The following is a 27,678-nucleotide window of genomic DNA, read 5'->3' as shown; positions in this document are numbered from 1 at the left end:
AATTTAATTTCTTTTTTTTACCAAAAATCACATTTTTTGACCGAAGTCACAAGTAACATGCCCTCAGGGTAGGCAAGTCAGGATTTGATTTGATTTTTTTCATTTCATTTTATATTTAATTGTTTTTATTTTTGAAATACATTGCTTCAACCCAAAACCAAACAAAATGTTGATCAGACAATCCATTATGTGATAGTTTGATTAAATAGTATGTACAGACATCACTGGGGAAAGAAAACAAACGTACACGTACATGAAGGTCAGGAAGACAGAGTTTATATCTTGACGTTTTTAATTGCTAGTCGTGCGACTGCAAAGCATCTGGTCTTTATCATATGTTTTTATAGAAAGCTATCCTAGTGTAACAGTTAGTAGATTATTAATCATCATAATCTGGGCTTATCGTGTTGCTGTCATTTTGAAACTACAAACATCATTCCTTCCAAGATGTAATTTGTCTTGAAGAACTGCCTCATATCACAGCAATCAAAAAATGTGATTCAATTCCTATAATGAAAGAAGACTCAAGAGATGACAAAGTTGTGAGTATGAATGATATGATGAACGTCAAGGGACGTCATACAAACATATATACCTCTTGGGCATGTGAACAAACACGTACTTTGAAAACAAATCTTCAATTTTGATCATAGACTCCATGAATCATGATAAATTTGTGTATTATCAGTTCTAATCTGTGTATAGGGAATTATACATAATAGTTATCAAATCCACCAAGTGCATCTATCCTGAACTCTTCATGATAGACTATATTTTTTTATTACAAATAATTGACCGTGATGCAATTTATACATCATACATGTAGTTCTTTGTATAAGATCTACATCATCATGTACCTGATTCCCAGGCATTTTACCTGGATTCACCACAAAATGATGATACATGGTATGGAAACCTATATAAATCTTACTCCTCTATTACTGAAATTTCCAGACCTTAGTAAAGACACTGCGGTTATGATATATGTATTCCATACTGAACCAAATGTGAACTATTGGTAGATAAGTTACAATCGTGTTTTACAGCAATTCTTATTCATACACAAGTACAAAAATTTTGTAATTTTTTACTATAGTTTCATACCTCACTGTGGGTTTTTTCAAGAAGTACAAGTACTTTTTAACTTAAGTCAATTTTAATTCAAATACTGCCATACTTAAAAGTGTCTATTGAAGCATTGACTGGTTGAGTCGTACCGATACTTAGTTTACTTGTTTCTATTGTCATAACAGATTTCCTTAGAATACCACAAGGTATACGTCTAAGGTGTGAAAACAAGTCAAAGATTCACGTTTTTTATACTTATTTACTGTTGATAAATGTAACCTACATGTACATGTAATTACCTTTTAAACACACTCTCTGCCTAGTGATCACTTCAAGTTAACATACATGTAAGTCAATCTCATTTGTACAAGACAACCTTCTAAATGTGCATAAAGTATTTCATATAACACACTTAGTATAATCATTTTGTTTTTGTAATCATAAAACTATAGACTTAAAAAGTAGCAATCAGTTTGGAAGATTCTTTAAAGTTACATCAGTCAGTCAAACAAATAAACAAACAAACAAACAAACAAACAAACGAACAAACGAACAAACGAACGACCAAACAAACGAACAAAAGAACGAACGAACGAACCAACCAACCAACCAACGAACAAACGAACAAACAAACAAACAAACAAACAAACAAACAAACAAACAAACAAACAAACAAACAAACAAACAAACAAACAAACAAACAAACAAACAAACAAACAAACATATTCATGCATGATAAATACATATACATGTCATTGTACATACAATGTACATACAGGTACATACATACCGACCGACAGACACAGACAGACAGACAGACAGACAGACAGACAGACAGACAGACAGACAGACAGACAAACAGACAGACAGACACATACATACATACATACATCTATACATACATACATACATACATACATACATACATACATACATACATACATACATACATACATACAGATACTGAGACAGACAGACAGACAGACAGACAGACAGACAGACAGACAGACAGAAACAGACACAGACACAGAGACTCACACACACACATTCACACACACACACACACACACACACACACACACACACACACACACACACACACACACACACACACACACACACACACACACACACATCCACACACACATCCAGCCAGTCAGATGAACACCATGCACCAGTTATGTTACACAAAAATAAATTGCCATAATTAGTCAACACAAAATGGAGAGTAATACAATTACATGGATCGGTACCATAGCCTAGGGTACAATCTACGCTGAAACTAAACAAAATTTGAAGTCGGCATTTAGAATTACAAATTAAAATGTTAACAAAACAATTGGCAGTCTACTTACATCACCATTGCTGCTCTAAATACAATCACAGTCAAGGTCTGATGAAAACTCCTACTTAACCACATTATTCAATTCCAAATCTAACAAGTACAATTACCAGATGAATGTTTCATTGATATTTACAGTATGCTGTAGAAGGGTGACTCTTTTCATTTTTATGTTTCTCATGACCAACCAGACCTATAAAACGCCAATTCAACAAAACAATTTTAAAATATTAATGCCCTCTATGGCAGGTCAAATAAAGATATTAACATAATTGATGATAAAGATAGCATCTCTACAAGTGGCAGTGTGTCCTCTAAAGACAACCTGACCTGTCACTCACATAATTTCTTATGAATACCAACATTTAGTGTTCCCACATCATTCCTACATGCATGTGGAAGGCAAACTGTTCAGTGTATATCAAGGCAAAATTGTTAATTTAATATTACTGAAAATGGATCTTTAATAAAACACAGAATTCAAAGTTTTCCGTCTGACTTGAAATTGTGATCTCTAAAGTCATTCAGACTTTTGAAGTATGATTTAAAATATAAATTCAAATTATCACCAACATGTTCATACGATGCCTTACTTTTCCATTCCCACCCCCTTTTTTAACTGACTGAACAATCCATTAAGGTGATATGATGAAAAACATAAAAAATAATTAATGTTGCCTTAATGAAATCAATAGTGTATTCACATCTAGTATGTAGTGTGTGGCTCATCAAAGTATAACGACACAAACATCTGCAATATTGATCATTTGACACTAATTTTTTTATATGTAAATAATTATTATAATTTCCAAGTACTGGACTGTAATAATGACCTTAAAATGCCGATATCAAACTGGATGGATGGTACATGTATCAGTTGGTGTGTTGAAAGATATAATACACTATAGGTATCTACATGTATGGTAGCTACAACATGTAGGAAATTACAATGTAGCAATGTGCTCTCTAAGGGGTGAAACCAATACATCGATGTCAGATAAAAAACTAAATTCTTTTAGTTTGGGGGTGGGGGATTTCGACCCATTTTAGTTCTCAACCGACAAAAAATGGTCTTACTTTTAATTGAATCTGTTTTAATTGAATTGAATCAAAATAAAAATATTTTGGAAAAAATGTCCAATTGCTAAATGGGAGAATTTAGCACTCTCTCAGGTTAATTTATGTGCAAGAGGGCACAATTATGTCACATCATCCAAATGTGATGCTTATTCACTATTCACAGCGATAGAGTGACTTCCAAGCTCAAAGGAGAGAGTAAAAAAAGCAAAAGAAACTAGTACAAACTAGTACAAGTGATGGGTCTTCTCTAAGTCACTGGATGTGCAAATTTATCTTGCCAAATGGAGTGCAGTATCAGTTCAAATAACTGAGGAGTTAACTAGATAGTTTATGTACTATTAACTTTCAACAAAAATATTATTATTTTGCATTAACAGCTAGAAATGAAACTTTATTACATTTATTCACTCAGTACATATTATATTATATTTTCTATTTGTTTAGGTTTGACACATACTACCAATTGAGGAAGTATAAACAACAGAAACAACACTTAGATAAAAAGAAGAAAAATACTGAACATGACACGACTCATTGCTAATAATATTCCTGAGCAAGAAGAATGACCAGTTACTGAACTGCTTGTCAATATACTTTTAATACTGTCCATAAATGTATGTTTTGAGGCCGTCCATAAATTAAAGTAATTTTTGAGGCCGTCCATGAGATCTTAGCACAATGTTCAGTTGTTCAAATACTGGTTTCTATTGTTGTTGTTAATGTCAGCCATTTACAAAGACAATAAAGTGTTAATAAAAGAGCAATTTTCTCAATACACACTGGCCTTGTATTCATAGTACTATACACTACATACTGATTTGATATTGATTGCGCTGGCTGAAACAATGATCAATTTTGGACAATTTAGTTAAGGGGAGGGGGGGGGGTCCTTAGGTCTAACTAAAAGAATTGTTTTTTTATCCTACATTGAACAATCTCTTACTATGTGGTTACTCACAAGAAATCTTGTGAGTCAGTGAGTGTACATAATGTATGTATTAAGTCAGTAGGTAGGTACATTTTGTAGGTGTCAGTAGGTAGGTCAGTCGGTTGATACATCAGTAGGTAGGTATGTAGGTAGGAGGGTAGGTACATTGTAGGTAGGTAGGTAGGTATAACTATAAGTATAGGTGTAGGTAGGTAGGTACATGTAGGTAGGTCAGTCGGTTGATAAATCAGCAGGTAGGTATGTACGTACATAGGTGGGTAGGTAGGTAGGTCAGTCATCAGCAGATAGGTACGTACGTACGTAGGTAGGTAGGTCAGTCATCAACAGGTAGGTAGGTACGTACGTAGGTAGGTAGGTAGGTAGGATAGTCATCAGCAGGTAGGTACGTACGTACGTACGTACGTACATAGGTGGGTAGGTAGGCATAAGTATAGGTGTAGGTACATGTAGGTGAGTGGGTACATGTAGGTATACATGTATGTAGCTACCAAAATTTGGTGTTCCTCTACATTTTGTTATCTCTTATTAAATGTGTTGAGTCACAAGACAACCCATCACTTATCATTTTGACCCAAACAACATTATTCATCTTTCATTAGTGGGCACACTGCTTTGAAAATAATTCTAATTCTACAGACAGGAATCAAGAATATGTCGGGAATCAAAGTGAAAGTGAGACAGATATAAGATAACAATGTGGGATCCTAAACTAGGATAGGTACGAGTTAACAATGTGTCAATGTAAACTGGGATAGGTACGGAATAACAATGTGTCAATGTAGACTGGGACAGGTACGGAATGCTAGCATGACATGGATCATTAGTTTCCATATGGAATACTAACAATTTCACTTTAATAGTAAATGAGTACAAACAGGACATGAATCTTCAACTAGTTTTACACCTAAAGGCTTTTTTATAAAGTTTTTCACTTCTTTCTTCTGGGAAAAGAGATTTTCAGAATCATAAATATCAAGTGATGGTTTGCTGCCCTGATGTTAAAAGCTATTTAGAAGTGCTGACAAGTGTCGTAAATTGTGTCAATGTATATTTTATACTACCAAGTTCCCTTTCTTTTTCTTTTCTCTTATCACATCAAAATATTTTCAAACATTAGAAATTTAGTCCAGATTTTTTCTAAATCTTTATGATGAAAGCATTCAAAGGTATTTGATTTCTAAATTTTTAATCTCTTTCCCAATTTGCAAGCACAATATGACAGGTTAACAAAAAACAAAAGCATTTCTGTCATTCATATTGAGGGCACTATACATTCATGCACGAGTACATGTATTCCAAGTACTAACAAAATAACTCTGAATATCAAATACGAAGTGATAAAATCATAACCATATCAACTTGCTCCCACAGTTCAAACAATGTGACTTGAGCCATGGATGAAGTTCCCAGTGGGACTCTCATAACATGCATCCATGGAACGTTACCAGTAGGGCTATGATAACGTGCATCCATGGAACGTTACCAGTAGGGCTCTGATAACGTGCACCCATGGAACATTACCAGTGGGACTCTGATAACATACATCCATGGAACGTTACCAGTGGGACTCTGTCATGATAACATACATCCATGGAACATTACCAGTGGGACTCTGTCATGATAACGTGCATCCATGGATTATCATTCATTAATATATCTGACATCTTTTTATCCCCGATTATCCTCCCCAGACACATCCTTTTTGCCAAGGTATTGGCTACTTCTTTTATTGCTTGGAACCAATCAATTGGTTGGTACATGTAGAGCTAGACTACCAAATCACACATGAAAAGCTCAGAGAAGCGATAAAATGAAATATTGAAAATATTCTGAATAATTTAAAAGATGTCAAATTTGAAGACAGACTTGTGTATTTTGAGTGAGGGCACAGGTTGGTATGTGTATCCATGAAACTATTTGCTATTCCAGTCTCCAGTTCACTTTTATGAATCCTGCTTGTAATAATGACCGTTGTGTACACATCTCTGCTTACCATTAAAATCTTACAAATATTCAGATGAAACAACAAAAACATGTACGTTTTACATATGGGAGTTGGACAAGTATCACAATATTAATGATATTGTTATTTATGAGTGGATATGATTGCATATCTTGAACTATAACACTAGGGTTATGACTAGTTTATACTGTCACATGATCAGGGGTTGAGATCCAATCAAGGACCACCTGACAGTGTTCACTTATTTCAAAGTAACATCTCAACTATGCAAGTTGTATTTTTCTATTTGGAGCTCAATAGAAGACATAAAAAAGTTGCATTGCTATTAACTCTTAAATCATATTTCAACTCTGACTCTGCTTCACATGTAACCTTGTTTTGTAGTACTTTGAATACACTGAATCAATAGAAATACAAACTTTCAGATTCTGATTTCAGATGTTATATATAATATGGTACAATAAATCCAATGAAACTGATTTTGTAGTCTGCATCCTAAAATCAGCAGCACCAAAGTGAGCATGATTTCAATCTGTTAGTGTAGTACGTCTTGTGGATAAAACTGACCTCTATACAAAACTACGACTAGAATTAACATTTATGTACAATGTCTATTTACTGGTATTTCAACAAGTTTCAGTCAATATACTATGTGGTTGTCTATTTACTGGTATTTCAACAAGTTTCAGTCAATATACTATGTGGTTGTCTATTTACTGGTATTTCAACAAGTTTCAGTCAATATACTATGTGGTTGTCTATTTACTGGTATTTCAACAAGTTTCAGTCAATATACTATGTGGTTGTCTATTTACTGGTATTTCAACAACAAAGACTTTAAACCTAGATATTTTCACCAAGTACAAAATTGTGCAATTTTACAGTCTCCAGCAAGTTCTCAAAGTCAAAGTATGAATTACACAGCCCGGTCTACTTTTTTTATACAATGAAGTATTTTAGGCACTACCTATTTTTGCATTTTTTTGTTTTTTAACGAAATAAGTGAAAATAGATGACTTGACTATTGAAAAAAAATGTTCATATGTACACTCCAGTTACAGTGACATAGACATGTAGTACAACTTTATTTCACAACTACTTCCTTCTTGCCAGAATCTGGCTACTGTAGGAGTATTGACACCATTGTAATGTAATTAACTGACGCCATTTTTTAAACTTCATTTAAAGATGGTGATTGGATAATAAAAAGAGGTCCAGTACCCTACATGTACCCTCTACCCACCTTGCTATAGTCATACAGTAGATCAGATATACACATCAACACAGGAAACCAAACAATACAACTATTTCCATTATTCCAGAAAAAATAGCACTACATAATGTACTTTATGTAACCCCTTTCTGAGTGAAAACAGTTGATGGAACAGCTAATAATAATATGTCCATGTATATGTATCTAGATGGATAAAAATATAATATTCCAACGGTATACAATAATAACTTAATAGGTATACATGTGTATATTATTATATCAGAACAATTCCCTTGTTGATGGAAAGGGTGCATCAATATTAATTCACCAGTGATAGCTCTTGTAATATGCATGATATGGACATAATAATTAAAAGTTCCTAACAACAATATATGCTACATGGACAGTGTATACTATATCATGCTATCATAAGACTTATAAGGAGATATACTCTCATATAACATATGAATATATCTTCCGGGAAGTGAACATACATTTATACCACTGTGACAGTGTTTTTGTTACGGGTGGCAAGTACTGGTGGATAAAATGTACATAGTTCCCTAGTAGTACTAGTAGGTATTTTACCCGGGATCTTCACCTAAATTAATAATAATAAATCTTTATTCGGAAATTTATTGGATGGTCGCCGCAAGAGCAGTGCCCCAGTGCCCTAGTGTTGAAGAAGCAAGAGGAAACCGGAGAACCCGGGGAAAACCTGCATTGTTCGGCAGGGTCAAACTGAGCATCACCCTTCTTACATACAGACCTGGTTAATTTTTTAAATCAAACCCAGCCGACACCTGGCAGGTTCGAACCCAGACTGCAGAATTAAGTAAGAGGCGAACGAGCTAACCACTTGGACACCGACAACCCAGTTATATATTATATGTACATGTACAATAGCAATAATGTTAGTTTTACCAGAAATCCATCCAAATTGTTACCAAATACACAGTCATGCATATATAGAAGTTTAAAGATCTGACTCTACTGTTAAACTCACACGTACTCCTTAGCGACTTCGCTATGCCTAAACTAACAGAAACATACCACACAAAAAATAAACTTACCTACATTCGTAATGTACATTGTACATACCTACACACATATGTACATGTACACAGAAGCTAAAAAAACGTCATAACATTCCGGTAGTATCACAGACCACATGGGTGTCTTGACTCTTTGAACATTACATGAACCATAAATCAGTTTATTGTGTACACCACAATACAGGACATGTACAGGTATAGGTATATGTGTTAACCAAGCAACCATAACACAGCTATTCTATTTATGCTCCGTCAGACAACAGCAGGTAATGGAACAATGATGAGGGCTGGCTTTGGGCTTTGTAAGGAGGTTAACATACACACTGTGTGGTGATGCTGTGTACCTTTGTTGTATTTATGACTTTACAACAGTAAACAAACATCAAGTAAATTTGTGAGGTCACTGTTAGTTTAAACACACACAAAACTAAAATGGCTTTCATAGTAAAGTGATTCTATGGCTCATTTTTATACCCCAGTGAAGTGCTGCAGAAATCTACATCATGGGTAGACTTGTCAACTACATTCCATATTGTCAATAGGTGTCCCAAACAAATTAAAGTTTCTATGCCATAAAGTGACAACCTGCATGATAATCTGTGTAGCTACCAAAGGGAAAAAATACTTGAATGCGCATAACTATATTTTCTCACCCAAGCAGGTTTCATCAGAGTTGATCACTTTAAATATAGACAAGAAATATTACTGACAAAAAGAAATGACAGATTTGCATTATATGTCATCCTTTTTTTTGGTTCAGACGATGTCGAAGCTGAAATATGTAAGTTAGTCCAATCACTATACCAGACTAAGAATACATGTCTAGCTACTAAATGTACATGCATTGTGTACATCAGATTACTGACATGGTGACTCACATTGACAAGGAAACCTTGTAAGTTTTAATCATTTTGAGCATCAAGAAGAAAAATGTTGCCTTTTAATTAGTGGATGCATTATACAAGTATGCACAACTATACATACACCCCGGCGGAGGCAGTCCCTGGATGGGTGGGTACCCATGCATGTTAGTGAAATTTCAAATGTACCCCTTTTCCTGGAAGATTTCAATGAAAACACCCCCTTTTTCAGTGAATCTGGGAGAAAATCACTGCAAAAAACACCCATATTTCTGAAAGTCAGAACATAAGAAATTTTAATCACTTTAATTTAGGGGTGGGCATAGAGTAACAATGATCTTGCAATGACTATGTATGGTCCTGGATTACCAGGCCTTCTTTGGGAAGTTTCTTCCGAGAGAGAGTAGAAAAAAGGCATCCTACCCCTATTCTCGGAGGGTGATCTGAAAAAGTACCCCTTTTTTACGATTCAACGGATCTAGATGGCCGATGAAAAAAACAGCCCTTTTCCGTGAAATTTCTAACAAGCATGCGTACCTGCTTCGTCTGGGACTGCCACCACCAGGATATATACACACAAACACACACAAACACATATACACATGCACATACATATGGACATGTGCATGCATGTGCACACACAGCTGGCTTCTAAACTAGCAACATCATATGACCAGCTCTTAGTGAACCCTAGCTTACTGTTTACAAGCACACTTATACATATCACAAGTACCTGGATATCCACAGTTTTGATATATTGCTACTTGAGAAACATGTGCTTTAATTAAGTCAATTTTCACTTTGTCTGCTGTGAATGCAAAATAAAAATTGTCCCAAAGTACATGTGTACATTATATATGACATTGTTTTCATACAAAGTGCTATTAAAAGTAGATTAAATTAATTTTCCCTACTACAATTATGTACATATACAGTATGGAAATCTATGTAGAAATGCATGCAACTACATGTACTGGGTACTAGTGTCATACATAGTGAAATGCATAAAACTACATGTATGTGTACCTTCATAGTAATCTAGATATTGAATGCTATGCCTCCCTGTCTGTTATCGGGGTTCCCAAAACTAAGGCAAAATATTGAAGGTGATTTCCAAGACAGCTACAACTTAACTTCTAAGGTTACAACTAGAGGAATCTTATAGTATATTGCACATTACTGAAATATGCAAGTTTAAATTAATGCATCCCTACAAATCCCTACAAATATACCCACAGCACTAGAGACATACATGTATGGTAATTACAACCCAAAACATCAAAGTAAAGTTTTCTTTTAAGTACCACAATTGTTTATAGTATCCACATCAAGTGTAAAAGTATACTGTTTCATTGCTAATTGACCACATTCAAAAAGCCATATGCCATGCTTGTAAATAAACCAATTGAAACAGTATATTTTTACACTTGATATGAATGCTATAAATGACTCTTAAAACGAGTGTACTAGAATATAGAGAAAGTGTTTTACTTCAGTTTTACTCATTGTACTGTCCCAGTGTCCCATCTATACATAACTGGTGTATACATGAGGCAGTTTCTTGTGAAACACTAAAATTTGATGTAACTTGTTTCCGTATCCCTTACTACATTATGTATATGGACTATGGCACATATACTGTTGACAGTCATTCGTGACTTTTTTGCTACGTTTCATCTAAATCAAAGTCCTCGCCTCACTCCATAGTACTGAATACTAATGCGTACTGATAGGAACTGCGATTGCCGAAGGCATGAACATGCCTCTGGCACTCGCTGATCAGTACGCGGTTATAGTATTTCTCTGGATTGGAGAGAGGCAATAACTTTGGTTTTAGATAAAATGTAGCAAAAAGGCACGAACGACTGTCGACAGTCTACGGGCACACAGCTCCCACCCATACCACAACAAATAAGGACAAATATGCAGTAATGGACTCTGGCTACTTATTTTAAATGAGAATTTTGACAGTTTAAACGTTTCAGGATCTGTTTCCAAAAGTGTTTGGCTTGGAATAGAAATGTTGATTTGTAAGAGAAATACTGCTGTCAGATTAATTTAATTGTACACTCACAAGTACATGTATACATTTTCTATCATATGTCTCAGTGTTTACATAAATATTGAATCATTTTAAAACCACACACCTGTACATTTATTTGTGTCATCGATACAACACATGCCGCCTGGAGGTCATTGGAAAAATACACTCTGGTTTGAGAGACTAAAAATTTAAGAACAGTATCTACGACCCAAACACAAATTATTCATCAACTTAAGAATATCCCTGTCCGTCAAATTTACCCTCTAAAGAATTCGTTATGACTGAGAAGGTAAATATATGTATATTTTTAGCTGCTATGGGTTCCTACAATAAACAACAAACACACACATTTTTTTCAAATTGCAATAGTTTCCAAGAACAATCAAGTCTGTGTCCCTTCACAAAAAAAAACTAAACCCATATTCTCATTCCCAAAGTAATTGTTTGGTAATTGTTTTGATAGAAAAATGACAAGAAAAAACAGAAATGCTAACTTACATTTAAAAGACCAGTGTCTTAGCTCAACAACCGAGATATCCGGACTAAAATGTATTGCAAGTCGTGGCTTACATGCATGCACTATAAAATGGGTTTAGAGGTGTTATGAATGATACATGAGGGTTGACGTAAAGTAGAATACAAACATGACAAAACTCAGGTCAGATAACCAACAAGCCAAGCACGTCAATAAAAGGTACACAGGTCAAAGGTTACATGTTATATCGGTAGACAGTTGTTGATTTATGTACATTTTATGTATTGACTGGTGTACTGTGACGAAAACACTCAAAGCTTTACTAACATCATGTCTGGAGAATCATCCATCTTGACAGGAATACAAATCGATGTGCAGATTTTGTTACCAGCGCAGCATCAAAATTTTGGTATCAGAGTTGAGATTTATCTGCAGGGATAACTATGAGCTAAGATTTTGATACATTGTGTACCTGGGAAACATCAAAGTTTGGAGTCCATCCACACAGTTATACTCTAAATTTGTCAGACTTTACATTTTAATGGTTTGCACCTTAGCAGGGGGAGGGGGAGGGGGAAGGGGGGTGTGCACTAAGCTACAAATACAAATGAAGTATAAATTACATGTATATTACATCGCTAATATTCCACTTTTTACATGTATGCCTTAGAATTTTAATAAAAAGAATGCTCAGTCTCACAGGTATGTATGTAGAAAATGGAAATTTTGAAAATAAAGTCATGATTACAAAGTATGACAGCCATGAATTTACAGTGTTAAAATTTTTATCTTGATGTTTCCAAGTTTAAGGAACATAAAATGAGGTGAATATGAGTTACAAAAGTACCCTTAGACTGCCCTGCCCTCTCTTTCTCTGCCTGATGGATTACCAATGGATGGAGAAATTGTAAATTACAACACTGATGACGTTGAAGTGAATATAACAAACACTATATCATGACGTAAAACTGAAAACTAAATCCAGGGAAATTAATCTTGATTTAACTTGTTTTACTAAACACTACATCTTTGGAGTTAGTGTGTATGAAAGAATTAAAAGATAACAGTGAATTTCAAGGCATATATTTTATAGTCTGTATCTATTCCTGGTCGTTCAAGGAATTGATCTGAATATTCCTGGTCGTTCAAGGAATTGATTTGAATATTCCTGGTCATTCAGGGAATTGATTTGAATATTCCTGGTCATTCAAGGAATTGATCTAAATATTCCTGGTCATTCAGGTAATTGATTGAATATTCCTGGTCATTCAGGTAATTGATTGAATATTCTTGGTCATTCAAGGAATTGATCTGAATATTCTTGGTCATTTAAGGAATTGATCTGAATATTCCTGGTCATTCAGGGAATTGATTTGAATATTCCTGGTCATTCAGGGAATTGATTTGAATATTCCTGGTCATTCAAAAATTTGATTTGAATATTCCTGGTGATTCAAGCCATTTGAGGAGCATATTATTGTTATTTTTACACAAAACAACACTGAGATGCCTGCTAATATCCAGTCAACTTTTCTTTATAGATAGTAGGTAAGCATCATTGCATGGAGAATGTTTCTATTGCAGCTGCCTGAAAGCAGCCCCATGAGCAAAGTGAACAGCTCCCTCTAGAGTCTGCCACTGTCACTTCAATTTTTTAAAGGCCAGGTTTCAATCCCAGGTTCTCATATTAGTGTTATTTTATCACTGGAGCCATATGGATTACATTGGATAATTCTTTTGTTCTAGATGATCTCTTTCTACAGCTCTACTTCAACTAGTTTTCACACTGAAATTTAAATCCTAATATCAACTTGGCCTTCAAAGAAGTATCAATGTTTGTAACAGATGTTTATTTAATATGGTCTTTGCATATGGCATTCTTTGTCTGCCAAATAAACACTCCTCTCATTATTCTATTTCATTACATCACTGTATCTATTATAATTTATTCCATTTTAGGATGTGAAATGTTTACATTTGTATATTCAATGTCTATTCCATTTTAGTGATATCAAGTCTTTATATTCAATGTCTATTCCATTTTAGTGATATCAAGTCTTTATATTCAATGTCTATTCCATTTTAGTGATATCAAGTCTTTATATTCAATGTCTATTCCATTTTAGTGATATCAAGTCTTTATATTCAATGTCTATTCCATTTTAGTGATATCAAGTGTTTATATTCAATGTCTATTCCATTTTAGTGATATCAAGTGTTTATATTCAATGTCTATTCCATTTTAGTGATATCAAGTCTTTATATTCAATGTCTATTCCATTTTAGTGATATCAAGTGTTTATATTCAATGTCTATTCCATTTTAGTGATATCAAGTGTTTATATTCAATGTCTATTCCATTTTAGTGATATCAAGTGTTTATATTCAATGTCTATTCCATTTTAGTGATATCAAGTCTTTATATTCAATGTCTATTCCATTTTAGTGATATCAAGTGTTTATATTCAATGTCTATTCCATTTCATTACCACTGCAGTCTGGGTTCCAACCCACTTAGCACCAGTTGGGTTTGATTAAATACACAATGTATTTCCTAGATCTGTAGGTAAGAAGGGTGATGTACAGTTTAATCCTGCCGAACAACACAGGTTTTTCCGGGTTACTCCAGTTACCGCCTGCTTTAACACTAGGACACTAGGGTGCTGGCTCAAATGGCTTTTGGGTTGTATATTTTTTTTGTGGAAAAATTTCTAATTACGAACCTGCATGATTCGTGCATGTTGTATCACCCATTTTTTCCAACAATACAAATATATACTTGGCAGAAGGAGAAAGTGATGAACTCTATAAGAAGTGATGGACATTAGAACATAGCATACAGGAAATCGACACTCAGATACATCATTAAAGTAAGAAGAACTTCAAGCCACAGCAGCTAAAGAGACAGACCACCACAGCAGCTAAAGAGACAGACCACCACAGCAGCTAAAGAGACAGACCACCACAGCAGCTAAAGAGACAGACCACCACAGCAGCTAAAGAGACAGACCACCACAGCAGCTAAAGAGACAGACCACCACAGCAGCTAAAGAGACAGACCACCACAGCAGCTAAAGAGACAGACCACCATCGGACCATTCTACACAACACCGTCTGACCCCATATAGCAGAACTATATCTAGACACCACAGAGTCAACATGAACAAAGATTTTTTAGATTTGGCTATAACTAACCTTTACTATAATTTTGTTTGACCTTTGTGTGATGTTATTTTTTATCCAATTTTAATCATCTGACCGACCATGACGTGAAAGGATTGAAATGATAACTTTTATCTAAATCATTGACTACATTGTAAATTGTAATAACACTGACAGTAATTATATTTGATATGGTAAAACTTTTAATTTATTTTATTTTTCTTTGATATTACTGCCACTGCTATAATTATATTATTCTCCGATATTTTTTTTCATTCAGCCAAAACCTACGGAGTTGTGTCACTACTCGTCTAGAGACTCCATTGGTGACAAAGGTCCCTTAGGTCATTCATATTTTCCTTGGCTGAATGAAGAAAAATATTGGAGAATAACATCTAATTAAATCATATTTTGGTGTGGAACCCCAGTATAAAAAGCTCAGGTAGATTTAGGCTTACCACCTTAACAAAAACATAGAGTTATCTGTTCGGCTAAAAGTGTATCATGTTGAAGTCCTTGATAATACACACATTAAATCTACTTATTAGTCTATATTTATAATAACACCATAATAATCTACTCACAAGGCTACTATATCAATAACATCAATATCAATTATTATTATTACTACTAGACATTTGATGTCATTTATAAATATATCTCTATATTTAGATTTGCAGGGAAGGCTACCCGAAAGGTCATCACCCTAACTGACTACACAGTGTGCCAACTTCTTTGTTCTGTGCAGTTGCCATGGATACATGTAGAGGATCAATTTGTGTGCTTCAGACAATGAATGACTGCAGTTTGTACATCCACCATTTCTAAATACCAATGTAGTTATAAAGCACATTTCATGAAAGTACTTGGTTTATATACAGCCTTTTTATTTTAAAGGTGAACCTCTTTAAGTTTTCAATGTTTCTTGTTTAACCTTACACTTAAAATGGCCATAATGGATGAGGATTGGACATTTATTTTGGATTTTTAATTTATAAAACAATTTAATCATGGCTTCCTACTTGAAAAATCAATATGTAACAACATTGACTAAGTCTGTGTTTGTAACTCAATAAATTATACATTACAAAAAGCTAAAAAATGTGTAAAAAGAATTTATACATTTACTAATCATTTGCAATTTATTGAGTTACAAACAAGGACTTGGTACATGTACATGTATATATGCATGCTGTTTAATTTCTAAATAACAGTCTCAGAATGGTTCATTTAATCCTTCTTAAGATAATACTAATGTGATGACCTGGGATTGAAACATTGGCCTTTAAAATGATGAGGCAAGTCAGTTGTAGACAAAATAAAGTGTACATATATAATGTACAAATTATTTACAAGTACTGGTGCAGTACTACATGTACATACTTTGAACACTCCAGACGTCTGTAAGTACAGTATAGCAATGACAATTAAACTCACAAGGATTACCATGAACTATTTGTTTCATCAAAACTTTCCTATATTTCAGCGATAAATAGTGAAAAAGACATTTTGTTTTCATCGAGACACACACTTTTTCATACATACTGGTACATGTGGTTTACTATAAATTATGTGATTTTTTGGGATGTTGCCATAGAGGGCAGTATTTTTGGAAGGTCAGGTTCATGAAATAGAGTTATGCAGTCAAATCCAAAACTTTGGTATCACTGTCAAATTGTGTCCAACAAGATGCAATGAATTAAACTACAAACTGTCTTCTCTGTGTCCAGTGACAACACAAACTGTTTACTACCTCAGTTTACTCAGTTAACACACAAATCAATCTACATAGCTAACCTGTCCAGTGACAACACAAATTGTGCACTACCTCACTTTACTCATAGCTACATGTATCAACACACAAATCAATAAAAGCAGTGAATCTATAGTACCCATCATTACTTTAAAAGATGTCTACTAAAATAACACTATTAATGTTAGAAATCAATGCCTCCATTTCATTCATACCTGAGTAATTTGTGAATTTGTTGGCAGTCTAGAAACAGGAAATACAATATTGTATAATTGATTGATTTACATCTAGTTAGTGTTAAGTATGAATTATAAAATCAATGTAATCCACTTGATCAGGTTAACCTATTTAACTCTATATTTCTCATCAGAAAATGTCTGTTGGTTTCAAAAAAGAAAAGAATAAAATGTAAGTGTGTCTGTACATTTCAGCAAGTCATGTATATTTTGGTGATGGACTCAATTTATGGCCATACTTTCAACAAACTGGATGCCTTAGAAATGAAAATTAAAGAATACTATGAACAGCTTGATTTATCCTCAGACCACTAAATATATTTAGTGGTCTGAGATTTATCAAAGGTCCAAACATTCAGCAATAAATGATACATGTAGTTACATGTTTGCCATCTTATCATCGACATCGGTGACTGTGATTTTTTCTGATCTGTCCATAGAGTATAATGTACATACGTACACATACGTCATATTTTCTGATCTATATGTGGCCATACAAAGCATTATATTTTTCTGATCCCACCACAGAGTACATCTTTTTTTTTCTCTGATCTGGCCATTGAGGGTATCATTTTTTTCTGATTTAGCCATAGAAAGCATCATTTTTTTTTCTGATTTAGCAATGTAGAGTACAGATCATTTTCTGATCAAGCCACAGAAAGCATCCATAGATCTATAGGGCACCATGGTTTGTTTTTTTATCAAGCCATAGAAGTCATCATTTTTTTTCTGATTAAACAAGTCAATGTGCCCTCTAAACCAATTTGACACGCCACTGATGACACATCAAAATTTGATGTTCTCCTATCTCTTACTATGTGGTGATGCACACAGGAAATCCAAGTTTTTATCATTTTGCCTCACAACAAAATTTGGCTATCATTAGAGGGCACACTGCACATTATGATCCAGCCATAGAAAACATCATTTTCTTAAAAAGAATTTGCTTGACTCCATGAATGTAAGGTCAGTCAGGTCATGAGAAACTCAGAAAAAAAAAGACACCAATTACAAAGAAAGAAAGATCCAAGTGTTGTCAGTCTTATGCACGAGTCAATGTAATGCCCGAGGGACCCCACCTCGGGCGATACGGGACAAATGTGGGGGATTAGACCGTGTTTGCCATGAAACAATACCCGAGGGGTGGGGCAATTGCCTCATATTCACCTCCCTAGTCATTTTCATGACGTAAAAGAGTGGTAAATATTTATAACAGTAAACATTTATAACTTTAGTACATTTTGTAAGTTGTTATCTAAATTATCTGCTGTTAGTGTTTTCACTAAGGTTTATCATCGATGGTAACGGAGAGGGAAATTATCTGTAAACTTTGTAAAATACCTCGAACTCAGGTAGATGTGAGCTATACATACTTACATGTACATGTATAAACACATGATGGGGTGTATACAGGTACCAAAAATGGAAAGGGTGGAATGGCTCATCTATGCAGATGCATGGAAACTGAAAATGCCATACAAAATATACATATAGCTATGGAGGTCACATTTTCATCCCTTTTCATTTTTGTAATGGATTAAATGTCTTAAATTCACACAAACAGTATTTGAGTATCAACTATCATATGATAGCAAGTCAATAAAATTTCCTACTGTAATTTAGTGTAAATCAATTAAGCCATAGATTTTATAAATTAAGTACAGTTTGTGATCATTTACTGAAAATAACCCCTCTCTACATCCACCCACATACATGTACACTGTACACACAAACATGTACCCAAACATGTACACGCATGCACGCACGCACACACACACACACACACACACACACACACACACACACACACACACACACACACACACACACACACACACACACACACATCATCATCATCATCATCAACTATACCTACATCCCCCCTACCCCCAACCCCCATCCACTCTCACATCATCCCCTGACTAGTACTATTTCACCAGATTGTTTTGGCAGCTCCATTATGGATTCTGTAATCATCAACCCTCTCTTTCCCTCCCCCATCCCCACCCCCACCCCACTTTCACCCATCCTCACACTTAGTATTTTCACCATGGTAATTCAATCAAAATATATGACCTTTGATCTTTCCAATAGCTGGAATACCAGAGGTTATATATCACATACATTGTAATAGTACATGTATAATGTATAACTATATAGTGACATGTATATTGATTAGAACAGATGATATCCAATTAATTCTCAACTAATACCTTTGAATAAAACTACACACCAGCTGTGGCAGTCTATAGTTTACAACACTAAAATAAGTATGAATTAGGATACAGGGCTCAAATTTTAACAGTAGTCCCATGCCCACAGACTACCAATTCTTGTCATGGGGCTACCACAATTTGCTGATGGTAGCCCACTCTAGTCTGGATGACCAGCCTGTAGTTCTGTGAATGAAGGTATAAATCGTAACAATACTGTATAGGAACTCGATTAAGCCCACTCAGGCTACCACTGATTCCGTGATGAGGATGGAAGATTTATGGACATATTTCCAATAGAGGAAATCTGTTTTCAGTTCAGGAATATGGGATTACAGGTCACATTACTTGGGCTACCAATTTCTGAAATTGGTAGCATACTACGACTACCTAAGAAAAAAGTTAATTTTGAGCCCTGGGATAGTGTTGACCGTATCTACCGAATAAGACCTTTTGATGTTTGTAAATCAAGAATGAGAAATTATATGTGGTGCCCAATAGCACAAATAGATGTCCAAAAAGCGTATACTTCATTCACCCAATAAAGTAATTTTAACGAGACATGATGTGTGAGGCACTTCAAGAATTTATGGATTCTGAGCCTTGAAGTCATGCACTAAGTCTGTGGAACAAGCTAGGATTTGTCTGCATTTTTTAGCTGAAGTTTGAGAAACCTGGTATAAGAAAGGAGAAAATGTGATAAAAGTGACATCATGCACTTGTAGTTTTCCATACATTATTACATTATGTACCTGAGACTAATTACTTGCACTGGTGCACATGCATACTAGTAGTATTTCCACTGCAGTCGTTCGCTACAGACAAAAGTGCGCTGTATGATTTTCATGATTTTTATGGAAATTTGCCGTTTCAGATGAACACATATACCGGTAATAATAACAGAACCCCATACATTGTACCACGTGAGTTCCAGTGTTGGGTACTCAGCAGGGGTATTTGCACTCGATCATGCTTGCAGTGTTTCTGCTACACTTTCATACATTTGTAAGTGTAGCAAAGAACACTGCAAGCACTCCTGCAAACACCCTGAGTATGCCATACTTGTACTAGCGAATCTTGGGGTTTCTGTCATATTATACTTTTTATAGCATAATTTGGTGAGAAAACTTGGTAAAATAACTGGGAAACTCATTGATGTACCGCCATAAAAACAACAAAATTACACTTGCGGTATACATACCATTATAACATTGTCATCTTCTGAGACTTTTTCACACATTTTTTCCATCATTGACATACCTTAACAGTTAATACTGGGTCAGCACCTCAATACACACAAATGATGTATGAATGAGTAGTAAAATATAAATTATAGTTTTTTCATATGGAAATACAGTAATCAAGGAAACCATAAAATCCAGGATCATATCATTTTAACTGGTGTGATATTAGTATAGCTCTCTGACCAACAAGAGACTTAAGATTTCATTTAGTCATATACATATAAGTTATTGCCATATCCCACGAGACCCTATTCCTAATGGCATGTTTGTAGCCTCAAGTACATTACATTTTTTACCAATGATTACTTACATTCCGGTATGCAAGCACACTAGTGGCAATTTCACTGATTGTCAGTGATAGTGCAATACCAAAAACATTCATGAATACAGGCCTGTATGCAAATTATATGCAAATAGGGACACGATCCTGGCACATGCAAATTATATGCAAATAGGAACAGGATCCTGGCACATGCAAATTATATGCAAATAGGAACACGATCCTAGCACATGCAAATTATATGCAAATAGGAATACGATCCTAGCACATGCAAATTATATGCAAATAGGAATACGATCCTAGCACATGCAAATTATATGCAAATAGAAATACGATCCTAGCACATGCAAATTATATGCAAATAGGAATACGATCCTAGCACATGCAAATTATATGCAAATAGGAATACGATCCTAGCACATGCAAATTATATGCAAATAGGAATACAATCCTAGCACATGCAAATTATATGCAAATAGGAATACGATCCTAGCACATGCAAATTATATGCAAATAGGAATACGATCCTAGCACATGCAAATTATATGCAAATAGGAACACGATCCTAGCACATGCAAATTATATGCAAATAGGAACACGATCCTAGCACATGCAAATTATATGCAAATAGGAATACGATCCTAGCACATGCAAATTATATGCAAATAGAAATACGATCCTAGCACATGCAAATTATATGCAAATAGGAATACGATCCTAGCACATGCAAATTATATGCAAATAGGAATACGATCCTAGCACATGCAAATTATATGCAAATAGGAATACGATCCTAGCACATGCAAATTATATGCAAATAGGAATACGATCCTAGCACATGCAAATTATATGCAAATAGGAATACGATCCTAGCACATGCAAATTATATGCAAATAGGAACACGATCCTAGCACATGCAAATTATATGCAAATAGGAACACGATCCTAGCACATGCAAATTATATGCAAATAGGAACACGATCCTAGCACATGCAAATTATATGCAAATAGGAACACGATCCTAGCACATGCAAATTATATGCAAATAGGAACACGATCCTAGCACATGCAAATTATATGCAAATAGGAATACGATCCTAGCACATGCAAATTATATGCAAATAGGAATACGATCCTAGCACACAATATTGTGCGACTGTAAAGCATGATTTTTTACAGAAATGTGCAGTTTTGAATAAAACAATAATAACAGAACAAGCTCATGCCACATGAGTGCAAGTATACTCAGGGTATTTCTACTTGTGCTTGCAGTGTTTTCTGCTGCACTTTCACTTGCTACACTCATGAAAATATGACTGCAGGAACACTAAACAAGTTACATGACTGTACATCAGTGCAAGTCTTACAAGTTACATGTACATCGGTACAAGTCTTACAAGTTACATGTACATCGGTACACGTCTTACAAGTTACTTGTACATCGGTACACGTCTTACAAGTTACATGTACATAGGTACACGTCTTAAGTTACAAGTTACATGTACATCGGTACACGTCTTACAAGTTACATGTACATCGGTACACGTCTTACAAGTTACATGTACCGGTACATTAGCGCAAGTCTTACATGTACAAGTTATATTTTTGTACTTGTACATGTACACCGGTGCACATCTTACAAGTTACTTGTACATGTACACAGTACCAGTGCACATTCTTACTGCACTTTCACTGCAGTGCAATACTGGTAATATACATGTACGATTGCACAAGTACATGTACCTGTACCTGTCTGCATGTAAATGAATGTGCAATCATTTTCTGTACACCAAATCAGGTGAACACACACTTTAATGAACTTTTGGATACATACTTTTGGATACATACGATGTACGGGTACATGCATGTAATAAAAGCAGAACCCCTTGACAAGTAAGTGCAAGAGATATTTACACTCAAGCTTGCAATAACTTCTACAGTAAATGACAAATTACTGAGCACCAATAAACATGACATATTAGTTGCTTATTGTAATGGATATTGTATCTGCATCGAATGCTAATCTACAAAACACATTTTACATTTCTCATCTTCAGATATATTTGCATTCTTGTAAGCCCAAGCATTGTTTTTCTGCTGGGGGTCAAGAAAGTGGTTGTCTGTACATGTACCACTGTCGCAGTGTGGGCTATGATGTACAATCATGACAATCCCAATTTGTAACTTGTCAAAATCTTCAATTTTTCTGACTGATTTAGTTGTGATGTTTTTTTTATCAATTTGAGAAAATGATTGAAATCTTTTGTGACTGTGAAATATTGATTGCGTAACATCATTTTAGTCAGAATGACAACTGGGTACTTTTGATAAATTAATGTAAAGTCACCACGTTATGGCTCCACCAGTGTGCCCTTTAAGACAATTTGTTGTGCCACTGATGCACACAATTGCTAGTGATGCACCAAAATTTGTTGTTCCCCTATCTCTTACTATGTGGTCATTCACAAGAAATGCAAGTTTATATACCGGGGTATATCATTTTGACTCAACAACAAAATGTGGCTATCATTAGAGGGCACACAGGGCTTCACTGATAAATTACATATTAAATACTGATATGAGAGCCTGGGATTGAAACACTGGCCTTTAAAGGCCCAGTTCAGATTAGGAATTAGATTTTGGGTAAGAAAATAGTTGTCTAGCAGAGCTACATGTATAGAAAAAGTTTGACCACAAGAAATGAACGATCCTGTCTATAAGATAACACTGACTAAGGCAAGAACCTGGGATTGAATTCAAGTAACCTTTACTAACAATAGCAATACCGCCAGTTTAACTAGAAATGATGAAGAAGTCTCAATATCATTTTATAGTGTATCATATGTCCTGAATGTCTTTACCACATATTAAATGACATGATATCATATATAATAGTTTGTTGCACAGTTGGTGTACTTTGTAAAGAGATGGCAATTTGAATTGCCTACTTAGTTTCCACAGTATAGATTCTAATGTCTCTTCACCATGTACTATGTACTAATACTGAGAATTCAGGTTCAAACAGAGAACTATTTACAAGATTCTGGTTACTTGATACACTCAGGATACCTAAATAAATACTAGTATGGAATCAAAATTTACTTTGCAAATGCAAACTATAATAGATCAAACAGACACTAATTATCAAACTTACAGCGTTCTCGTGAGAATTTTTTCACAAGAGAGTGCTTCTCATTCCCTCCCACCCCACCCCCGTACATTTGCACATGGATATAATGTATATAAGAAGTAAAATTGGCTTTAATATAAGTACCTGTATAGTGGAATCAAGTAGCTACTGGAATAAACATTAGTTGTCTGAAGGATGAAAGTTGTAGTCTGCATGTACATGTATGTATAATTCTGTGAAAAGGTGAATTTCAAAAATATAGTAAACGTAAATAGGATGTTGACCATACAATCAGTTATGTGTATTTCAAGGTTTTTTATTGCACATGTGTATCTTTGTGATTGTGTGAAAATTAATTAAAATAGGAATTACAATTAACAATATTCACTGATGCAACTGTACGTTGTTTTTGTGTTTTTTATCTCAAATGAGTCCAAAGTTGTCAATATCTGTATCTACATACATAGTCAATTGGCAAAGATAATTTAGCATTTTAATGTTGCCCTGTTGTGTGCTGTGATGTTGCCCGATGACGTCAAATCAAACATCTGTGCGTACACAAGCGGTCATTTACAAGTACAACCCCATGTTTAGCCAGTCACATGTTGGCAAAAACCTTGGAATTATTCTCAATAATTTTCTGGCTCTGTGAGTAGTGATACTTTATGTTAAAAAATGAACCCGGAGTTCAGAAATCATGATTCATTCTTGAATTATTGGCAAACACAATATTCATTTTATTATATTAATTTTAACAACTACAAATGTCAATAATACAAAAAAAATATCAATTTCTAAAAAATTTCTAAATCAAGGGTAATAATTTGAATATCACTTTAAGATAAAAATAATGATTAAATCCTCAAAATTCAAAATAATAGGTTACTGACCTCTGATAATTTTGACCCGATAGGTCATAAGGTCACAGGTCAAACACTAACTGTAAGTATTAAAATATTCCAACGATATGTAACAATCCATAACAGTACAGCTATGCATATAATGACAGTAACTACAACTTACAAATGTATATTGTCTCAGCCTCTGGGGAAACGAGTCTTTGAAAATTAATTAAGAGAATGCAATTAGTTTGAACGAGTATACCAGGTTAATATTAATCAGCAGAATGTTAACAGGCTTTTACAAAATTATTTAGCCACTGATTAAATATTAATTTCTTAATTTCATCATAGTTCACAGCATGTTTGTACATCATGATCTGTGTTTTTGCTTCACCACATGTCTCACAAACCGCATGTATTGTTTAGAACGGCAAACTATTACGGTTTTTTTTTTGGAAAGTAAATAACTATATACTCAAACTGATTGGTTTTGAAAAAATGCCCTCAAACTCATTGGTCACAAGAAGGAGTGATAACATACAAATGTACATCTGCCTTATTGACAATATTCAAATGAAGTCAATATGTGTGAATGGGCCCTTGTTGAGATGAGCACTAGAGTAACATGATTTACATATAGCAAATAATACATGTATATACAAACAGGCATACTGATAACTTTAACTGATAACATTGGTTTGCCTTACTACCAAGCTGATAGCGTAGCATGAATGTCATCTCTTACAGACCAGGCTAAGACCATACTCCATTTCAAAAGTCCTTTGATTTGAAGATTTTGATCACCACGCTATTAGAGTATATATATCAAACAGCAATCATCAATTTCTTGATTCTGTTTCTCCTAATGTATGTAGAAAAAAACAAACTAGTGTTACAAAGTATTTACTTGTCACTCACATTTTTCAAATTAATTCCATCACTTTCGTTCAATAATTTGAATGGTTTCCATATAGTTTTGAACAAAAGGTATTCATCATAGTTTTATGAATACTGTCAGCCGTGTGTTAATCCTCTAAAGAGACTAAGCTAATCTGACTGTCAATCACACACAGGAATTATTTGTGATATTTGGTGTTTCCTTATTCCTTATTACAGTCAGGAATATCTCCTGATCAGGATAGTTATCCTGATTGCGATAAGTTAAGCATTTATCCTGATCAGGATAAATGCAGTCGAGATAATTATCCCGATCAGGATAAACTTTAATACAGTCGAGATAATTATCCCGATCAGGATAAACGTTAATACAGTCGAGATAATTATCCCGATCAGGATAAACGTTAATACAGTCGAGATAATTATCCCGATCAGGATAAATCTTGATGGATAAATGACCTTATGGCACAAGTAACACTGACATGGCGCATGTGGAAACAGGTGAACATCAGATATGCATTCTAAAAAACATACAAAACAACCAGGATAAACGTATCCCTACTGGGATAAACATGGAAAGTACATTGTATATTTCTAACCCAATAGTTATAAACATTTATCCCAATCAGGCAATATTCCTGACAGTACTACTTCATATGTGCTGACGTGCAAGAATTCAAATTTTGACAGAAAAACAAAAAATGAGTTCGATATGAAATGACAAGAACTTGCTCCTAATGAGGTTGAATTGAAAACCTTATAGTTTCTATGTTTTGATCCTGCACTTTAGTATAGAATTAGATTAGAACTTATTGTGGCGAAGCTGCAAGATATTTCATAAATATACTTTGTAAACAACTACTCCTTATATTAAATTTGGCTATAAGCCTGAGCAAAATATTTCATGCCCACCCCACCTCCGTCTTAAGACATCAGAATTTTTAAGCCCCCCTCCTCCCCCCCCAACATCCTTTGCAGGCTTAAATTCTTTTGTGTGCAATAATGATATCGTATGTAAACCTAACAACTCCAATGATGAAAAATACAATAATGATATAATCTTTACAACTCCAATGATAAGACACTGAAGTCATAACTTTTCTTGGAGCAGGATTTATTTTAGCTTCAGTTGTTTGCAAAAAGCTTTTTTTTCCAGAAATTATTTCTGCTAACATACATGTACTTTATGAGTGTTCATATTTCTATATTCATATGTTGTGAAAGGTGGTAAGAACAGTTGCACTGAATATGATGGGCCAAAACGGGTAGCACTGAATATGATGGACTGAAATGGGTATGAAATATTTTCAAGGAATGTTTACATATACTTTCCTCTTGCACTGTCCACCAATTTAAGAGCACCTGATATGTCCAAATAGATATTTCTCCACCAAAGTTTTCATTCACCAAAATAAATAAGATTACAGTAGCAAAAATGTGAGAACATTGGTTTCAACAATATTGACCATACATGGCCCATTATCAATAAAAATTTAAAATCTAGACGTGGTGATTATCTAGTAGAACTATACAAAAAGTTTGGTCCAGAACAAAAGAATAATCCTATGTAATCCTTATGACTTCACTGGTAAAAACAATAGCAATAAACAGTAGGAACCTGGATAGGAATCATTGACCTTTGAACTTGAGTTGATCCCCCCCTTCTGACTACCTTTGGTCTACAGTAAACAATCAATCATGTCCACAGATAGCGGTAAGGTGTTATTAATATGGCTAGCCTAGGTGGTAAAATTGCATTTGTGAAGTGGCAGTGCACTCACTAACATGGTAATCATTTCTTTATCGACCAGTCAACCACTTAACTCACCAATTAATTACTTCATGGCAATTCTAATCAAATATTGCAAGTAT

General features: G+C 34.6%; 1 protein-coding gene across 2 annotated transcripts in view; it reads right to left on the bottom strand.

Moving 5' to 3' along the window:
* The window catches only part of LOC144444531 (gamma-2-syntrophin-like), a 123,936-nt gene that overhangs the window by 95,155 nt on the left and 1,103 nt on the right, over positions 1-27,678 (bottom strand). Inside the window, exon 1 of one of the 2 annotated variants that reach the window (XM_078133975.1) lies at positions 12,073-12,140. The exons of the other annotated variant lie outside the window; for it this stretch is intronic. The gene's annotated coding sequence lies outside the window, so the exon portion shown is untranslated. Of the gene's footprint in view, positions 1-12,072; positions 12,141-27,678 lie in introns of those variants that run through there. 2 annotated transcript variants of the gene reach the window in all.

This window comes from Glandiceps talaboti, chromosome 13, assembly GCF_964340395.1.
Source record: "Glandiceps talaboti chromosome 13, keGlaTala1.1, whole genome shotgun sequence".
Lineage (NCBI taxonomy): Eukaryota > Metazoa > Hemichordata > Enteropneusta > Spengelidae > Glandiceps > Glandiceps talaboti.
This window is presented reverse-complemented; position numbering and strand designations above follow the sequence as displayed.